Source organism: Frieseomelitta varia, unplaced genomic scaffold (genome assembly GCF_011392965.1).
Source record: "Frieseomelitta varia isolate USP_RPSP 00005682 unplaced genomic scaffold, Fvar_1.2 scaffold_443, whole genome shotgun sequence".
In the NCBI taxonomy this organism is placed as follows: Eukaryota; Metazoa; Arthropoda; class Insecta; order Hymenoptera; family Apidae; genus Frieseomelitta; species Frieseomelitta varia.
The window spans coordinates 713,789-733,503 of NW_025110194.1; the positions used below are offsets into that span (position 1 = coordinate 713,789).

Below are 19,715 nucleotides of genomic sequence, written 5' to 3' on the forward strand. Positions count from 1 at the left end.
TCGTATCTAGAAACAAACTATAATCGCCTCCAAATTACTGCCCCCTCAAAAAACAGAAAAAAATGCACTCGAGACATTTTTAAACAATTTAGAGACAAGCCAATTGTAAGTTGTTCAAATTACTGTCCTCTCAAAACAAAACAAACAAACAAACAAACAAACAAAAAAAATAATAATAATAATAGAAAATGTATGAAACACACTTTTCAAACGACGAACAGTTTCGGAGGATAATTGCATTTACAGAAATTGAAATTGGACACCGTGTATCGTACATCACAGACAAAAGTAGCTCCGTCGCGCGTCGTATAATAAATATCGCTTTCCGATTTGGAATTCGCCGTCGCTGGCGAATCTATTGTGTGTACGAGGATGGGGATACGTTGCACGACGAGTCGTTTCCGACGAGTGAGAATCCGCGAGACGCCGGGTAATCTCACGAACATCCAGTTTGCCGGTTAATCCTCACCGCGCGGGATCAAACGTCGGCGTCGATGTCGGGCGGAGGGGAAGGAATGTTCGACGTTCGAAGTGCATTTTATTTCTCTCGTGTGCATGCGGGCGAATCGACAAACCGGGCTGCGACGTGCTGAAAAAAGAGCTCGTAAAATTCTGCGCCCGCCAGCTCTTCGCCAAGCAAGCGTTCGACCGCTTTGTGCCCGCGGTACGCCGCGGCGGAAATTCGAAGACGCGCACGGAGAACGTTTTAAACGGGGGAAACTCGTCGATCTCGTCGTTGCACCACACATACACAGGCACACGTTATTCAATCGCTGCCAGAGTGTGCATTGGCATCGTCTCGGCGCGAATTTCACGTACGCTTCTTCCTCAAGATCGAAATCGTCGGTTTAATTAGTATGTTTTTCGAAAGAAGGAGCCATCAAAAACTCTCCTATGAGCCCGTGTAACTCTCGATTCTTTTTTTCCAACTTGTTCTTGGTAATCAATAACACTCTTGGTAACGATCAGCCCTGAAATATCGAAATAAATTTACAAGTTGTCTGCAGATAGACAGGCTAAAGGAACCACGTCTTCTGCAAACAAGGAAAAGCATACGTAATAGCTCTTGTTTGTATAATACATATATTTTATTAATATTTTATTTTAATATTTTATTTTAATATTTTAATATTTTAATATTTTATTAATATTTTATTCTGTTTGCAGAACAACAGTCATTTATTACTATTTTCATATGATATAGCTTCGTGACTTTCAAGTAACATAATTTAATTTTCTCCCACAAGATGGCGTATTCATCTTGTCATACAATGTCTGTTTAGTAAAGTTACAAGTTTACTTCAAGGTACTTTACTTTTATTACAGTTTACTTGGAAATTACAAAACGTATTTGTTATAATAAAATCGTCGAGACTGTATAATTTATTATTGACTTGTATTTATATTGTATTATTCTGCATTTATTATTATATTGTATTTATATTTTATTATATATTTTATTATATTGTTAAAATTAGGTTGACATTTTACGTAAACTTTCTTACAATTATGAAAAAAATTCGACCCCAAAGAGAGTTAGTTAAATTTTGTCCAAAAATGGCTGTCGATGTGAGTTGAATTGGGCCAAAATTTTCTCCGATTCAATTGTCGAGTCGCATAATGGTTCCACGTTGAAAGGTGGGTAAGCACGGTTCGCTAAATAGCGCGGTCTCAGTAACTGTTTCACAAAATGTAACCCAGTCGCGTTCAAATAGATTAACACGTTATTGACCGGTCACGAGTTTGCATTAGCTATTGCAATTTTCAGAATTTGCAACGTTCAGGACGTAATACGTGTAAATAAAGTAAATTGAAGTTTATACTCAGATCGTTTCACTTTCACGCTCATTTGTCAAAAACTACACGACAACACGGGATAATTTCCGCGTAAATTTGCATTAGATCAACAATCGTGTTGAGAACAATGTGCAATTTAATCGATAGTCCGATGCAGTGAGCGCGACCGAAGCAGTGAGCGCGAAACTCCGTTTTTCTCTTTTTTCACAAGAAAATCGGAAATTGTAGCCAGCGGTCGAGATTCGATTTTTTTTTTTTTCTCCAAATTGCACAGATGATTTGCACACGGTACAGAGGATCTTCGAGTGGATACGGCTCGGCGATCGTTCGAACTAGGCTTCAACGTGCCGACACGTTCGCTCGTCGATCGATGGTTATTACCGTGAAAAAAAATGTCGAAACGGCGGAAACGAGCAAAAGTCAGGCGGGACGCGCGTAAACTTGAAATCCTCGCGGAACAGCGGCGAGAATTTGCGAGAACGGCGGAAAACGGACGGAAGCTTTCTAAGCGGATGACCCACATGCTGGCCGTAGCCGAAGTATTTCAGCCGGATCGATGAGTTAAACGCGGCGAAAGGGACCGGGCGCGGGCGTTGCACGCGTGCAGCACGCGTGTCCGCGTATCCCTCGGGACACCGATACTGTTTGCCCGGCCGTGATTGCCAAACTGCAGATCGCGGCAATAAAAGCGTCCCATTGTCGCGGTCTCCTAACCCTGGCCACGGTTTTTATTCGTAATGGAGACGTTGTTGCCGCGGAGAAATAGCGGCGCGAGCCCGTGAAATTTTTACAATTCCGCGTGCGTATGTCTGTGTGTCTGTGTGCTCGTGTTACTACATCCTAGCAAAAATCCTCTCGCATTCCTGTCTCTTGCTCTCTCTCTCTCTGTCCTTCTGTTGCACCGCCCCTCGTAATTGTAAATTATACGCGACATATTTTTTCCCGGGGAGAAAAACCGGGTCGAACGCGACACGGCCACGCGCGAGCGAAAGAACGTGGCTGGCTGCTTTAATGACGAGCATATTTTTAATTAATTCCTGTCGGTGCGAAACGCCAGGGAACACGACGCTGCACCACCACCACCGCCGCCACTTTTCTTTCGGGACGTGCCATCGTCCTCTTTACGCCAGATAATCTCGCGTCGGGCGACACCCCGTCAGCAAATTGAGCGTGTATGACGATCGCGTACCTTTTACAGCGACGACAGTTAAATTCTTTATAAACGACGTTGCTGGTGTGTTTTTCTCTCCCTCTCTTTATTTTTTGATATTCCGCGTTCGAGGTTGCCTGTGAATTTTTGTCGTTTGTTTGGTAACGCGCGTTTTACGAATTCAGTTTGGTTTTTGCAAGAGAATTGCTCGAAAGTTGTTCTTGGCTCGAAACAGATCAATTTGCAGCGGGCGTGAAACACACACACGAGATGACATTTTACATTTTCAATTTCGGGAAACGTCTCGTTCCGAAAGATGCTCGCTTCTGCAGTTACTTCTGTCGACCTCGACATACACCTTCGATCTACGCCGTTGTCTTCGCGGCATTCCCCGGTAGAGATAGAAGGCAAATCAAAAATTCAGTCGAGCATCAAATATACATGTTCACTCACGCGTCGATACTTTACCGGAAACGTTCATAGCCAAACACGCGAATTTTGTTCAAGTTCCCCCGTCACTTTCGCCACGCGACAACTTGCACTGCGAAGAGCTACAACTGAACGCACAATGATGAAAAATTGTCGACACTTTCGAGTCTTTATATCCTCGTAAAAGAAAATCGTACAACAATCTACTCTCATTTTAAAGTGTAACGCTTCTACCTTGGCTGTTCGTCTTCTCCAAAGATGTTTTTACATCATGTAACGATCTCTTTTAGTCTCGAAAATTGTAAAAATTCGGAACATCTCTAAAAATATTTTAAAAAATGTCATTCATGACTTGATTTATCATGGTCTTCAACATCGAAATTTTTTTCTTTATAACTGCTGATTTTTTTTTTTTTTGCTATATTATTTAATTAGAGTTAGTGACGAGATGTTAATATTTCTTGAATTCTAATGTTCGAAATTCAATAAAATTATGTTACAAAAAAAGTCGTACAACAAATTTTAAGAGGTCCTTGTAAAGAGGAAACTTTAATCTTCAAGATCACTAGAAATTTAATCGTAAATGAAATTTACTGCATTTACAATTACGTATTGCATTTTATACTGCATTCACATGCATATGAATTTTTACAATCCTTTTCAAAGAAAACTAACATTTTTCCATTTGCTACGTGATGTTAAAATATCTCCAAGCAAAAAAGCAAATTCAGGATAACCAAAGTTTTACTTTCAGAACAATAGAAGTTTCACCCTTTAAAATGAGAGCAACTATACTGTTATATAATTTCTTTTTACAACGTTGCAACAGTTTAAAGTGTCGACAATTTTTCATTCCAACTAATTGCGGTGCGAAACCGACTCTATGAAAACAGGTTGTATCTGCCAGAATAGCGGTAGAATTTTCACGGGTAAGCCAAAACATCCTACAAACAACTTCTTTTTTCTACATTCTACGTGCAAATACTCGATAAAATATTATTCACGTTAAAATTCCACGTGTGTGTTTAGTTTCGTTCCAAAAAAAAAAAAAAAAGAAAAAAGAGAAATCAACTGACAAATTTGAAACTAGCTATGTTTTCGCAAAAAAATATCTAACAGTTCGATTGATCCAACACTGCCCAATCTTTATTACTTTCCATCGTTAGACTCGTTCCACCGCGAAACGAAAAAAAAAAAAAGAAAAACAGAAGAGAAAAGGATACGTTCGACGAGATCGGTTACGTGAGGCCGAGATCTAATGACGCGTCATTAACACGTTATATATATACACGTACAATATATAGGATAGAGCGGCGTGTCGGTCGAACTTACGCTAGGAGTTTACAAGCGGCTCAAATTCTACAACGGTTACTGAAAATTTGCATGTCCGTGCATGCGCACGGTCTCCAGTGTGAAGCGGACGCAGGAGAACTATTATTCAAATCCACAACCTATTTTCCCCGGCACGAACCACCGCGGCGAATTAGACGCGAGACCGTCGATCGTTCGTGGAAAAGACGCCCGCGTTTACGGAGGCCGATTATTCACGTCCCCTATTTCGGCCGAAAACGGTCGCGGTTTTTTGTTTTTTTTTTCTTTTTTTTTTTAAGTGCATCGTTAAACGTGTGAATCACGTTTTTCAGAAACACGCGTCAGAACGCGGAACGGGCGGACGTGATTGGCGCGTCGAATCGAGTACGCCAGGAATTCAGGCGCGGAGGAGAGAGAGAGAGAGAGAGAGAGAGAGAAAAGAATCCAAATTCACTCGGCGCCGAAACGAAACAGAATAATTTATATTAAAATTCATCGAATTGAACGAATCGCTCGAAATTCCCGTTTAAAAAGAGCGCTTTAAAACGATAATTGAAAGTGCTTTTCAAACGTACATATTTGCGTTGTTCCGCGGATTGAATACGTACGTGCGGCGTGCGTGTTTTCGTGATGAAAAGTCGACCGATCCCTTCGCAAATTGGCCCTTTTCAGACGGCTGTCTACTTTCGCGGTTAACGAACGCTGCGCAATTTAACGGCTGGTTATACATACATATGTATATATATATATATATATATGTATATATATATATATGTATATATAGACGATTCGCGTAATATCATTACATTTTGCTTTAACCCCGCGCGTGGCACGCGTGATCCGAGCGTGTAGTTTATTGGCCAAAAAAAAAAGAAAAAATGTATGTATGTGTGTGTGTGCGTGTGTGTGTATGTGCGCGCTTCATTCGAGGGCAATCGAGAGCAGTATTAAAGCGAACCTTTCCTGAACGTCAAAGCTCTTAATTTGCGTTCACTGTTCACTGTTCACTCTGGGGATACCTCGCGCGGTTTTCGTTTAATTATGCACGCGGTCATTCAAATTCCTCTCCTCTATGGACTTTCACGTCGCATCGAGGTAAAAAAAAGACAAAAAAAAAAAAAGAAAAAAAAATTCGCCCTGGTTAACGATTCTTCGCGTGTACGTTAAACGACCTCTGTGCCTTTGAATCATGTGCGAGAGGTGAATAGTCTTCTCTCAGGAAACATTCGTTTCTCGAATCGTTGGGCCAACGTGTTTTCGCGGATAACGCGAACAAATGCTTTTTGCCAAAAGTAGAACGGTTTCGTGAATACGCGATATGAAATTGATATCTCTGATCGGTGAAAAGAAATCGATATTTTTTTAATCCGCCAAACACCGTCCCACGACGTCAAGTTTTCCACAACGTTGTTAGACTAGATTTGCATAGCATGTGTAAACAACTTTTACGTACCGACGTCTTCGAAATTCATACTCTCGGAAATCATTATCGGCAATCTTGGTTTCATTCAATTCATTCTCTTACCGTGTCTGAGAAGCATATTCGAACCTAATTATTCAGCTAATCTACATTCTAAAAAGTTACAAGCTTTCATTTGTCCGTTTAACCACTTGCGCTGACAACTAGTTGCGGACCATAACGAGTGACCAAACCGTACAGAATAAATCGTCGCTTTCATTTTGAACTCGCCGGTATGATATCACTGGGTAGAAATTATTAATAAATTAGTAATTATTATATTATATTGTAATATTATATTATAAATTAATAAGTATTATTAATAAATTAGCAATTATTATTAAATATTATTATTAAATTAGAGATTAGCAATAAATTTATTATTTGTTTTGCCTGAGTTATATTTAAATATAATTAAAACTGAGAAAATATTGCAATTTTGGGACAAAGAATTCTCGACGTGCGTGGCACAAGAGGTTAGCAACGAAAAGTGATCCCCTCCCCAGTTCGGAGTATCGTCGATTAATCGTTTCGAACGATCCGATTCCGCGGCCCCCCATCGACGCCATTAAAGCAATTCGTATATTATCCGCGCCACAATCCCCAGAAAATCCATCGAGCTGCGTATAACTCATTCAATTTGCCGGCCACCTCGATCTCCCCCTTTACAGTACCGCAAACCGCAAATAAAATCACACGAGCAGTCCGGAAATCCTCCACCTCGATCCCACAACTTTCGACACGGCGTCACATATTGCCGGAATTTCTACGTGGGTCGAAAAAGCGGTAACGCAGTCGACCGATTGCCATTCCCGTGGCACGAGACGAGACGGGGCGAAGTTAGGGGCGAAAGGCCGCAGGGGCGTCGAAAAAACTAGGGTGAGACGCGTATAAGAGGGTAAGAATCAAAGCGAATTAACCGTAGCGCCGGTATCCGTCCCGCGATTGACACTTTATCCGTAAATCGTTCGCCCCTTTCCAATAACCGCCAACCCAACAGAGACCTGCCTGTTTTATCCCGAAACTCTGCACGGCTTTCAAACGAGGGGGGAAAAGTCCCTGAAACTAATTCGCACGTTTGTCGGGTCAGGACCGCTCTGTTGCTCGTGAAAATATACCTGTTCTGCGAATATATGTACAGGGTGTTTCGTAACTTGTGGCACCTACTTCTGAAGCTGATTGTACCAATGCCTAAAAATAATGGAAAAAAGTCATATAAATATATGTCCTATCTGTCCTCGTTTATGAGATATAATGAATTTTATAAACGGAGCAAACTCTAGTAAGCTAGTTTTTCCAGGGATAGTATATATTCAATTTTCACAATAATCATGATTGGGATGAAGAAAATCCATATGTTATTGTGCATTCAAGATATCAACACCAGTTTAGTTTAAACATATGGGCAGGAATAATTGATAAATTTTTAATTGGACCTTTTTTTCTTGATGGGAAACTAACAGGCACAAAGTACGTTGATTTTTTGAGCACGCGTTTATACGAAATATTAGAGGAAGTTCCAGTCGATATTAGACTTCGTATGCGGTTTACGCATGATGGAGCTCCGCCGCATTTTAGCCGAGTTGCTAGGCAATTTTTAAATCAACACTTTGCAAATAAATGGATCGGTCGTGGAGGTCCTATTGCATGGCCTGCTCGTTCTCCGGATTTNGTCATTTCGAGCATCTTTTGTAAAAGTAATTAAAACAGAAAATTCATTACATCTCATAAACGAAGACAGATAGGACATATATTTATATGACTTTTTTTCCATTATTTTTAAGCGTACAATCAGGTCCCGAAGTTGGTCCCACAAGTTACGAAACACCTGTATATTTGCAAATTTCAATAGTACTGTGACGCTGGGATATTTAACATCGTTGCAGTTTCATAAAGGAAGGTCGTTTTCAAAAATTTTCTTCACGCTTTCGCGCACCGTGACAATTTACAGAATCTCCGAGAAGAGAAATATCCATTCATTTTGTCGTATAGCGTGAACACATCTTATTATCAGAATGAAACGAATACGGTGTGTTTTAAAAACAGAAGCTTCAAACTTTAAAATGAGCTGAAGTTTATTGTTGCAAGATTTCTTTTTACGAAGTGAAAGTCACTGTATATCGCAGAGAAATTGTGGAAATATTTATATAGTTACTCGTTGCATCTTAATATTGAACGAAGCTATTGAATGAAAATATTCTTTCACGTACAATATACATTGTGTTAGATAATATTTTTTATAATATAATACTTTTTATATAGTATATTTTAATATTTTTATTTATATAATATTAGTTATATTTATAATTTATATTTTAATATTATATATATATATATATATATATATATATAACATGATATATATATTTTATACTATATAAAATATTCTTAACATATATATCAACACGCTCGTACACACACATCAACACAATATATCAACAAATATATATTGTGCTAAAATAAAAGAATATTTTATATAGTATATAGCATATTCATATTTACATAAAAATAAGTATATAACATAGCATATTAATATTCATAAAAAATTTAAATTCGTGTATTACAAAATTTATATTACATTTACATTGTACTAAATAAAATTTCTATCTCTGTTCGCAGGTATACCGAAAATTTTCAATGGAAAGTGCCGGAATACTTTTGCGAGCCAGTGAATTGGCGGAACTTGTTTTCATTCATTTCTAATTACGATCCGCCCCACAGAGGAAGCAATTATCGTCAACAGGTTCGGACGTTTCGGCAACGATGTTCGAATACGGCTTTTTATCTCGTGCGACCGGCTTGTTTTATTTCAGCGGGCAGCGCTGAATCGGGCAATAAAAGGTAGCGAACTCGTCGTCGATATCTGCGGCGTTTCCGGCGGTAAGCGATAGCTCGCGCCCCGGAGCGTGTCCCTGCGAACCGGAAGGAACAGGACCCGCTGATACGTGAAAGCGCAGATGGATAAACCGCGGCGCGCGGATTCAGCTTGTAAATCACGATCCATTAGGGTGACTATCGGCTTCCAACGCGACACCCGGCATCGCCGCCATGTTCTCGCGTTCTACCGTTCGCGCTCGCTAAATTAAAGATCTGCTCCGTGCCCGCGTAGCTCTGCCTCCGTGAATATGGAAATTTCGGGACCGGCTTTGATTTATTCGCAAATATTCGCCGGCGCGTTTCCGGAAGTTTCCGCCGCGTTGAATGAGATACTGCAGACTTTTGCAGGTTTTCTGCTGGTTTTATTATTTCGAATGACTGTAACATTACATGTGTGTGTGTGTGTGTGAATAGACAAATACAAGCGAAAACAGAAATTCAAAGAAACGTTGACGGCTATTCTCTGGCAAATCGAGCGTGCAGCTGCGTGTAAATTTAACGTTGTTAACCATCCGGAAGACAGGTACGTGTACACTCTAATTCAAAACGTTTTCAAATCGGTGGTTTATATCTAGTTTGTAATTATATACGCGCAAGGTTCGTCGAAAATGGAAGTATCTCGTGAGGGATCAGAGTTATAAAAAAAAAAAAAATGTCTCTATAAAAACTATTTTACAGAGAAGGATGCATTATGTGGTATTATTGGTATCTTTATGGTCGGGGAGGTTTTAAGGTTAAGTTAACCTTTTTTAAAAATGGAATCACGTAATTTCGGAGCAATCGATTCTTCTGGGCATTCTGGGCGGAAAAAAATTGCAAGAGAGTGTTTTTCCACTTCAATTTTGCAGGTGTCTCGCATCTTTTCCTGCCTTTCGCGAAGGAGCACAGAGAAAGTATTTCCCAAGCCAATGTTTTGTCGATATAAATGGGTTAAGGATTCTTAAATGAATTCATTTGAAATTATACGATTCCATTAAAAATAAAATTGACTTGACCTTGAAATCGACTTCATAAAAATTTCATTAATATACATATGCAATGTGTATCAAACCTTTATATCAAACGATTCTTGACTAGATACAATTTTTTTTATAACTTTGATCCTTAACGAAATAAACAGAAGTTATTTTATATCAATTTCAGTACAATTAGAGATTTTTCTTGTATGATAAGATAGTGTAATAATATAATTTCGTATGTTTCTATACAATCATTATAATGTATAACGATAATATATTATAATAATATAATTTCACATAATTGTATACAACTTCCTATCGCTAAAATTAGCACTGCAACGTAGATCTCAACTTGCCGTGCCTCTCAGACACACTGAGACTTCCTTCGAAAGAATTTTTCGCGTTTTTCTTCTATTAGAAGAATGTTCGGCGTTCGACAAGAACGAAGTCAATCAGTTCAACTGATCAAAGTAACTCTTGTACACACGAGAACAGATCAAACAGATCATCGAAATATTGATTGTCGCATCGTGCAGAGTTTGGAAACCTAAAATTCCTGGCTGGACAGGGCCAAGCTGTATTCGAGCCGCGCAAGATCGGCCACGCATTCGTATCAGAGGGCACGCGTCGCTGTGAAACGATTTCCGCGTGGTATTTTCCTCGAGGTATACAGCGAATATACGTTTCCAACGAATTCTCCCGGGCTGTCGGCTGTCTTAGACGTGCCGTTTCGCAAATTTGAAGCGACACGCGCAACTGCGCGCATATTTGTGCCACGTGAAATGCCCTCTGCCGCTCTTGTCGGAATACACACGAAAATACGAAATATATTTAATATATATATATGTGTATATATACACGCATATTATGCAATATCATCACAGTGGTATTTGGTAATTGAGGGGACAGTGGGATGGTATGAACGCATCGATACTCGAGCGATGAAGCCTGCTCGTAGAATGGGGCCAGCGACGCACCGTATTTGATAAAATAACGTTAGAGGTAAGTAACGTCGTTTCTCGATACTGTACAAAATTTTATTTCACTTAAGAGCCAATAGTTAAGAATTTTAATGTATAATATTATTGACTATTATTCGTTCATTTCTCAAACTCGTTGCTCTCCTTTTGTAAAACGAGGGCGATTTTGAAGTAAAAACAAACAGGTCTTACAAGAGATTTTATACCGTCGGAAAGATTGAAATCACCGTTCCTAAATTTTTTGACACGTCTTGGCACTCAAGGCACCAGGACAAACAGCATTAATGGCACTGGTTATGCTTTCGAAACTCACGAAGCATCAAACATGGAATTTATCCACACTCTGCTCTTCCATTCTCGTAGGATTCACTCAAATTTTTTTTCAAAATTTAACAATAAGCACGCTAAACGTCGATATATTTAATTAGAATATAGGTTACGTTATGTTATAATAAGTTAAATTATTGTCACTGGACGACAACGTTTATTAAATTTAAAGAAACACGACATTACTTACGAGTATCGCTAATATTTAATCGTAATCAACCGTTATTCAGCTATCAATTACATTGGAAATCTGTTTTCTGCATCACACACACACACACACACCGCTCGTTTCTCCATTTCTTTTTTTTTTTTTTTTCACCGTTACCGGTCAGATCAGTTATCAGCTGATTCCCCTTCGTACCGTGCATTTTTATTAATTTTCTCGCTCGTCGTCGTGCACGTTTGCATGATGTAACGCAATTACATCTGCGCGTATCGGAAAATATTAACGAACGTTCGTTAACGAATGGGCGAAATTGATATTATCGCGTGCATGATTCGTGCCTCCGTAATGAGAAAGTAATGATACGTGATCTGACGGTTTCACACGGCATGGCTTCTGTCGTAATCGTAAACGAACGGACGGCGCTAAAACGTTGACACATTCGCGCTGAAATTAGCGATCGCTCGTTTCGTATTTCCGCGCGGGAACTTTCTCCCAGCGCGAGATACCACGTGTCCAATGGGAATGTGTTTCGTTCCCGGCTCGTTGAGTCATCTCGTCAAATAACGAAGGTACTTTATTTCGGTGTTAGCAATTCAGCGAACGCGTTCGCCCACGTGTGCGTCCCTTGTGAAAGCCAATTAAAAAGCAAACGAGAGCGCAGAGTAAATAAAGTTGAAAGAAAGAAAGATGAAAAAATAAACTATCGATATCGAACGCGGTGAATAAGCAACGCACAATGAAACAGCGATGAAAACGTCACGGAACAGTCGCGTCGAAAACGCGTATCGGTTTTCTCATTGAAACAGAACGGCGAACGAGAAAGTATCGCGCGTCGCGAGAGATCGCGTAATGAAAACACGACGCGCGCGGTTTAGCTGCTGTAGCCCTATAAATCTCATTCATATTTATGCCGTTCCCGCCGTGATTATTTCGTAAATGCCTCGTGAATTCTGCGCCGACGAGAGAAAAAAAAAAAAAAAAAAAGAAAAAGAATAAAACTTCGTCTCTCAACCGTTCAATATTTTATCGATCCTTTAAATCGCGGCTGTCCAATCTTTTGGATCTTCTGGGTCAGTCAATGGCCAACAAAAAGTCCTTTATTGTTGAAGGTCGCGCATGATTTACGTTTACTTTTTCATCAGCTCGATGATATTAAAGCAACTTTTATAGTAAAACAATACAACGTTTAGAAAAATATATTTATATTAATTAAAAAAATATAGGATACCGAGCTTGTTTCTTTAGATGCCAATTCATTTGTCTTGATACAACTAGTGGCGGTACGGAAAAATATTTTCAAGACGCTTGCCTAGAAATTTTTCCACATAGCTTCGAAAAATCTGGTCGCAAATACAAGTACTTTTCAAAAAGGATATCACAAGCATTCGTGGTTAAAATTATTCGATAAATAATAAAATTCTTATTCAATTATTCCAATTCTGATTACGCAACGCGGGTAGCCAGCTTTAAATTGTCATGTTTAATTACTCGAAACATGGAAAATACTTTGTAACGTATGGAGTAGGAACCGGAAACAAAACCAAAGTGCTGCTTTTTATCCGTGTGAACAGAAATCTTTTCAATTTATTTACTCAGTATCTTTCTAAATGTTACCAGAAGATAGTAGAACGGATAATGATCGGCGAGTAAAGTACTATTTCAATAACAAAAAAAAAAAAAAAAAAAAAAAAAAAAAAAAAAAAAAAAAAAAAAAAAAAAAAAAAAAAAGAAGAAAAGAAATAATTACGTTGAAGCTGTAATTTTATCGAGTGCTGTATATATTCTTTCACGGACGCGGAACACGATCTGTGCACCGTATGCGAGAGGTACACAAAACGTGTGTTGCATGTTTAAAGTCCGATAAAAGTGAAAAATGGCGATACGATAAAATTTCGAGAAAAGAACTTTACGTTATCGCCACTGCGATATTGGGATACGTTTCTGATGCAAATTATAACGCTGAAATATATGGCTCTGTCAGCGTCTGTCGCGGCTGCTGGTTCGATTATTCACTTAGGCGCACGAGAGTTTAAAAAAAGAAAAAAAAGAAAAAAATGGCAGCGATAAAACGCGACGTCGTTTCAACGATGCAAGATACAAATCGTCGAGATAATTTAACGAGGCGTGGTCCCGGCGAGCATTGCGATTAAGCCGCGCGCGGATAAAGCAATCGAGAGCTATCGTAAAACGGGGCTAATGCTTCGATAATTGAAACAATTGAGTGTCTGTCAACTGGCGAGCGATTCCTGTTTCGACGGAATTCAGAATGCTCTCTGTAATTACTGGAAAATAAATCGCAAAGGAATTCCTCGACTAAACATCTTCGAGCATCGAATGAAAAAATGTCGCTTTCTTATTTTTCTTTTTCTCGAAATAAATCGTTCTTCTCGAAAAAAAATTACCGTACATTCGAAAGCTTCCACTTGAACTCTCTATTGCACCCGCTGGCTTAAATAACCGCAACCATTCCAAAGGGCCGCGAATTTTAATTTCCGGCGCGTAAAAATTCCAGGTGAATCGTCTGTCTTCGATTAAAGCGCTTCTCGCTACGTGCAAAAAGGGCAGCAACTTCCGCAAAGGGCTGGAAAATTTTAATTTTCCAACGCTGCTTGCGTGGAAAGCGGTCTGTTAACTATTCGAACGCGGGAAAGGGAAATTTCAGCGGAAAAAGAGCGGACCGCGAAATATGCACGCCGCCGCGAAACGACACCGCCCGCCCGGAGACGAATTTGTTACGGTGGAACAAAATTAATGAGACGATTATTGGGAGCGACGAATCTCGACCGCGAGAGCGAACCAGGTGATCACGCGTCACCGCCAAACTATTTAATCGCGGGTGAACCGTACGATCGGCGACCATCGGTGAGACGCCATAACAGTTTCATTAAAACGTTCCACCTCGGTGAGTTTCTGGCCTATTATCGGTACTTACGAGCGGAGAAAGATAGCCTCGTACAGGGTGAAAAGGAACGTTCGTTTGAATCGTTCACCTTCGATTTGGTGGAAAATACGTGTAAAGAAAGATTAATCTTGCTGCAAAATTAACCTTGATCTTAAAATTCAAGGTGAAAAATTTTCTCCGTATTGTATTCTACTCATTACGAGTGTGAAACCATAGGCAAGTGGCAAAAACGTTTCTTAGCCGCTTAACCTCTTGTGCTGGCAACCGATTGCGGACCATAACGAGTGACCCATAACCGTATACAATAATTCGTTTTCTTTTTGAATTCATCGGTATATCGCTGGATAGAAATTATGAATAAGTAATCAGTTTATTTATTTTTTTATTTAGACTATGCTTCAATATACTTAAAACTGAGACAATATTGCAATTTTGGGCGAATCTTGACATACGTGGCACGTCATCCCAACGCGAGAGGTTAACGTGCGTCCTAACAGCGACTTTACAGTTCCGACTGTAATATTTATATTTCGAGTAATGTTCACTGATTATTTAGATTCACACTGATGCTGCAATTATGATAAAACAAATATTTAGTGATACCTAATACGAAAATTAGGTAAAATAGACGTACACGCTGTGTTGAGACACGCTGTAAAGTCGCTGTTAGAACGCACGCGTAGTGTTAAATGATTACGAAACATTTTTGCCATTTTTCCAAGAAAACTATTAGGTTGCGACCAATGGTTCTTCGAAGGTGTAGAATTCACTATGTCAGCCACGGACAAATCTTTTCTTTCCACCCTGTACATCGTAGACGATTACTCGACGCGTCGAGCATTACAGTCGAGCGTGATCAAATTCGTCGTTTCAAGATTGGCAGTCAGTGACGGATATCGGTTTCACAGTGAAACGTATAATATGTTATAATCAGTGACAGCGAGAAATTGTCGACGATTTAAATTGAAAGAGGTCATGTAACGATCCACTTATTTGCCTTATTTTGGATCCACTTGTAATTGTCTCATTCATTTCATAATTGTCTCTTCAGCACGAAATCTCTGGTCGCGAGTCCGTCCTTTTTTCGAGCACAGAGAAAGAAAAAGTGAGGATACTTAAAAGAAACATTGCTCGTAATGATTTCAAAGATTGGAATTTTCTTTTACGGTTGCAATCTTCTTGCGATTTTTTTCACCATTCTATCAGACATTAAATATTAAGTTGTTAAATGACAAGAATTCCAGAAATCTTAACGTCATTTGATCTTGAGCATTTCAAGCACGAGAAAGAAATCGTACAGCGAATTTTAAGAGCTCGTTGCAAAGGGAAAATTTCAATCTCCAAGACTATGGCGGATTTAATAAAAACAGTTGTTTAATACTTTCACGTGCGTTTGAATTTTTACAATTTTCGAAGGAAAAATCTTTGTGATATAAAATTATTTTTAAGAAGAGCTGGCTGTCAAATCAGAAATTTTCTCACGAAGTTATATTGCTTTAAATTATCGACAATTTTTGACTGTCACTGGTCACAGTTATGCTCGTCCCTGAAATCGAAAGCTATCGTGCTTTTTAAAGAAGCTGTATCTTTAAAGAAACACGGCAAAGACGGGAATTGAAAAGATAAATATATATTTAAGTTGGCATCCTTTCGCGTAGTTTAAAGCAAGACTTTAAAAGTTTGGACGTTTGAAAAATAACGAAATTTACCGCCGTGCGTAACGAGCCGAGCTTCAACGAGAAAACATGTGAATATCGGCGAACTCTGCAAAAGCAGAGGTCAGAAGTCCGTGAAATCGTTAAAAAGAAAAAAAAAAAAAAAAAAGAAAAAAGAACACGTTGGCCTGATTTCTAATGAAATAAATACAGTGCAGATTCGTATTTGCGAAACCGTTCGTAACGGCAGCCGCGGTTCGATTAAACGGTAAAATTCGATATATTCAATAATTCGAAGCGAAATCGATGACAATCTCTGTAGCCAATCCCGAATTCTTCCCCACGTGGATCGCGCGCGAATTTATTTCGAAGTCGGCAATCTCTATTTTTTTTTCTTTTTTTCTTTTTTTTGTCGAAACGAACGCATAACCTTGCCAAACAATATTCCGCGCGATTTCACGCGATTACGAGTCGTAAACGCAGTGACTCGCGATGGAAACGGCGAACCGAATGAATATTGGAAAACCAATGACGCCGTTGATCGAATGAACAAATTGCTGAATTGTTCCTTATTATCTCAAGCAACGTTTCACTACAACTTTAAAGCGGATATTTCCTTTGGGAAATTTATTGACATTATATCATTGGTCGCGTTATAATTGTAACGATTTATCGGAGCCAATAAACAAGGATACTCACCATATTTCCGCCACGGTGAAAAGTAACTCTCCACTTTCGTCCCGTGTTTCTTACTCGTTCGTCTGCGCCTGAAAATGACACGTTACAATGTAGCAATAAAATTTCAACAGAGGCAGAACGAAACATTCAAAATGATTCTTGTATCTTTTTTCCTTTTTTTTTCTTTTTCAACCATTTCGAGACGGCTGTGTCGTTGGCGAGTGTGCTTCCACTACGCGAGTACTCGCATGGCGAGTAAGGTTCCATTGTACGAATCAGTTACGACGCGAACGTATGTACGTTTTCATCGCGATAAAGGATTATCCGCCACGGTGCAAGTAGGTAGAGGATTGTCCTTTCAGATTTTAAAAATTTAACCCTTTGCACTCGACTGTCCCTTCTTATGGGACGTCGTACGTAAATCTAGCCAACAGCTGGCATCTCCTCTTTTTTCATAATTTGCTGATGATTATAATGGTATAATACACATTTGGTGTTGATGACGGTACAACACGTGAAAGCTATAATAATGACGTAAGAAGAAGAAAAGATTTTCAGAAGATGAGTCCTAAATTCACGTAAACTAAGACTTATTGCTTCTAACGAAAATCTTTTAAAAAATGACGGAGGATATTATTTTTCCAGAGAATTGGAATTTTTGGTATATTATACTTGTTCCATCAAACTTGCAATGCACGTTGATGGTTGCTTCAAATTTAAATGATATCACACGTTTGGAAAGATATAACTAGGGGGCTAATTTACAAAAATCGAATCAAAGAAATTAGAATACAAGGAATAGGAAAAGATTTACCACTCGAGTTTCTAAAGAAATGTAACATCAATTGTAAATCCGCAAAATTAATCTAAAAAAAATTATAAATTGATCATTTCAATCGTAGTTTCTAGTGTCAACGAAATTTCCAACGCTATGTCATTATATTTGAAGTGACGACGCTTCGTGAACAAATTGCTGACAGATGATGCAAAAGAAGTTTTTCGAGAGCAATGTTGAAAAGTTTATAATCAATTACTATATAGTCGCCAGTAGGGCACAGCGTGCGTGACTATAGTCACCGAGGTTGAGCAAGGAATTGCATCGACGACAGGTCCACGACAATGCAGACGACAAGCCCTATCTCTTCTTTCGCCGTCGATCTAAATTTCCATGCTTGTCCCCGATAGGGTAGTTTCTCGATCGGCACTCGACCTCGGAGGAAGCTCTCGCGCGGGCTGATGCGTCGGACGTGTGTCGATTGGATCGTGCGGGTTGGAAAACGAGAGGAAGGGTTAGGGAAATAGGTAGGCCTCTGGCGAGAATGGCGGAGGAGGATCTGGCTCGACTTTCCGCAGCGGCGATAAGACGCGGAATGGACGGCCGTCTCTCCCCCGGAAGCCACGCGAGCCACGCGAGCCACACGATGCGACGATAAGCCGGTCAAAGAATTCAACAGCCGCGATCTACTCGGGCGTATAGCTGCGCGTACGTCGCGCGAGCGTGAGAGAGAGAGAGAAAGGTCGCGATATGGATTTTCACTCGAGACGAAAGAAGAGCATTCCCCTGTCCGTCGTAACAATGCTCGTCAGCAGCTTCCCTCCTGTCCGATGTCACGAGAACGACGAAAGAATGCCAACAAACAGAGAGAAATAGAGAGAGAGAGAGAGAGAGAGAGAGAGAGAGGAAAAGAGAAACACGTACACGTGTACATACGTAAGACGCTCCATCTTGGCTGACATAGGCCAAGAAACGGCGAAGCTCAAGCTGTATCGTTATCTCGGTCGGGCGATAACGATAGAATGGCCATTGCGAGGGCGCGCTCGGTTGCACGCTCGGTTACGTACACGGTGGCCCGATTCGATCCATCATTCACTCGTTCGAGTGCGCATCCCGACATGCAACTGCATGCAACCGCGTGTGCATGCACACGCTCGGACGGAAAGGAGGCTGAATCCGGGCATAACCCGGAGTTTCGGAGTCGAATGAACGAACGAAGGGAACTAGGCATATACCAGCTAGCTGGCTGTACGGAGCTCGAGCTGGGACTCCACTATGGTTGCGTCGCGTCGCTGTGTGCACGATGTGTTATCGGCGTGGCCTCGGTTGCTACACTGACCATCGACCACACCAACGTGAGCACCATGTTTCTCCGGATGAGTCGGATATATAGTGGGAGCGGCGGCTAGATTTCCCTCAAGCTACCAGAGGCCAGCCGCCTCGTTTATCAAGCGCGTGATGAAGCTGTTGGGTTAGACGAGGGCCTCGACGAGAGAGAACCGCGGTATAAGCAAACCGCCCGTCTTATCTAAAATCGCAACGTCTTGTTAGACTTCCCTCTGTGCTCCTTACCCTGCCGTTTTCCACTCCACACTCAACCACCGTTCGCCAACCCTCCTCCTCTTTCGCCTTCGCGCCCTCTCTTTCGTTCCTCGAATTTCTCGTGGCGGGGTTCTTCAAAGAGAAGAACCCCGAAGAATATTTTTCGAAGCGACGCGCGATCGTGTCTCTCGGTCTCTCGGATCCCTCCGGTTGCGTCCCGCCTCCCCAAGTCTTCCTTTTTCTCTTCCGCCGTGGCTCCGCTCGTCGACCCTCGTGTCTCCCGTGCCACCGACAGAAGGAAAAAGAAAATAGAACGTGAGTATTCGATAACGAGGCGGCCCCGGCCCACTTTCCACTGCCTTCCACCAAGAGAAAAATCCTGTCCGTGTCTACGTAGGCAGAGAGACGACGAATTTTTCCGCCGCATTTTCTTGACCCGGTTTTCGCCCGTGTAAAGCGGATGGGATCAGACGCGACAAGTTTTCGCCGGTTTCTGCCGGTATGCCCTGAACACGGTCCAGTCTATTTCGTTTCGTTTCGTTTCGTTTCGTTTCGTTTCTCTCTTTCTCCGCCTTTCTTTCGCTATTTTCTCTTCGTCAAGCAACCGGCGCGCGTTCATCGCCGCGCATTCGCAGCCTTGTTACGCTCGGAGACTTCAGCGCCTCTCTGCGTTTATGTCCATTGGCGGGGAACGTTCTCGGAACACAA

The 19,715-nt window shown here is 40.6% G+C and overlaps 1 long non-coding RNA gene across 1 annotated transcript in view; it reads right to left on the bottom strand.

Moving 5' to 3' along the window:
* Positions 1-19,715, bottom strand: part of LOC122532245 — a 170,121-nt gene that overhangs the window by 32,585 nt on the left and 117,821 nt on the right. The window contains exon 3 of the long non-coding RNA XR_006307473.1: positions 16,712-16,779. This is a non-coding gene — a long non-coding RNA (uncharacterized LOC122532245). The remainder of the gene's footprint in view (positions 1-16,711; positions 16,780-19,715) is intronic.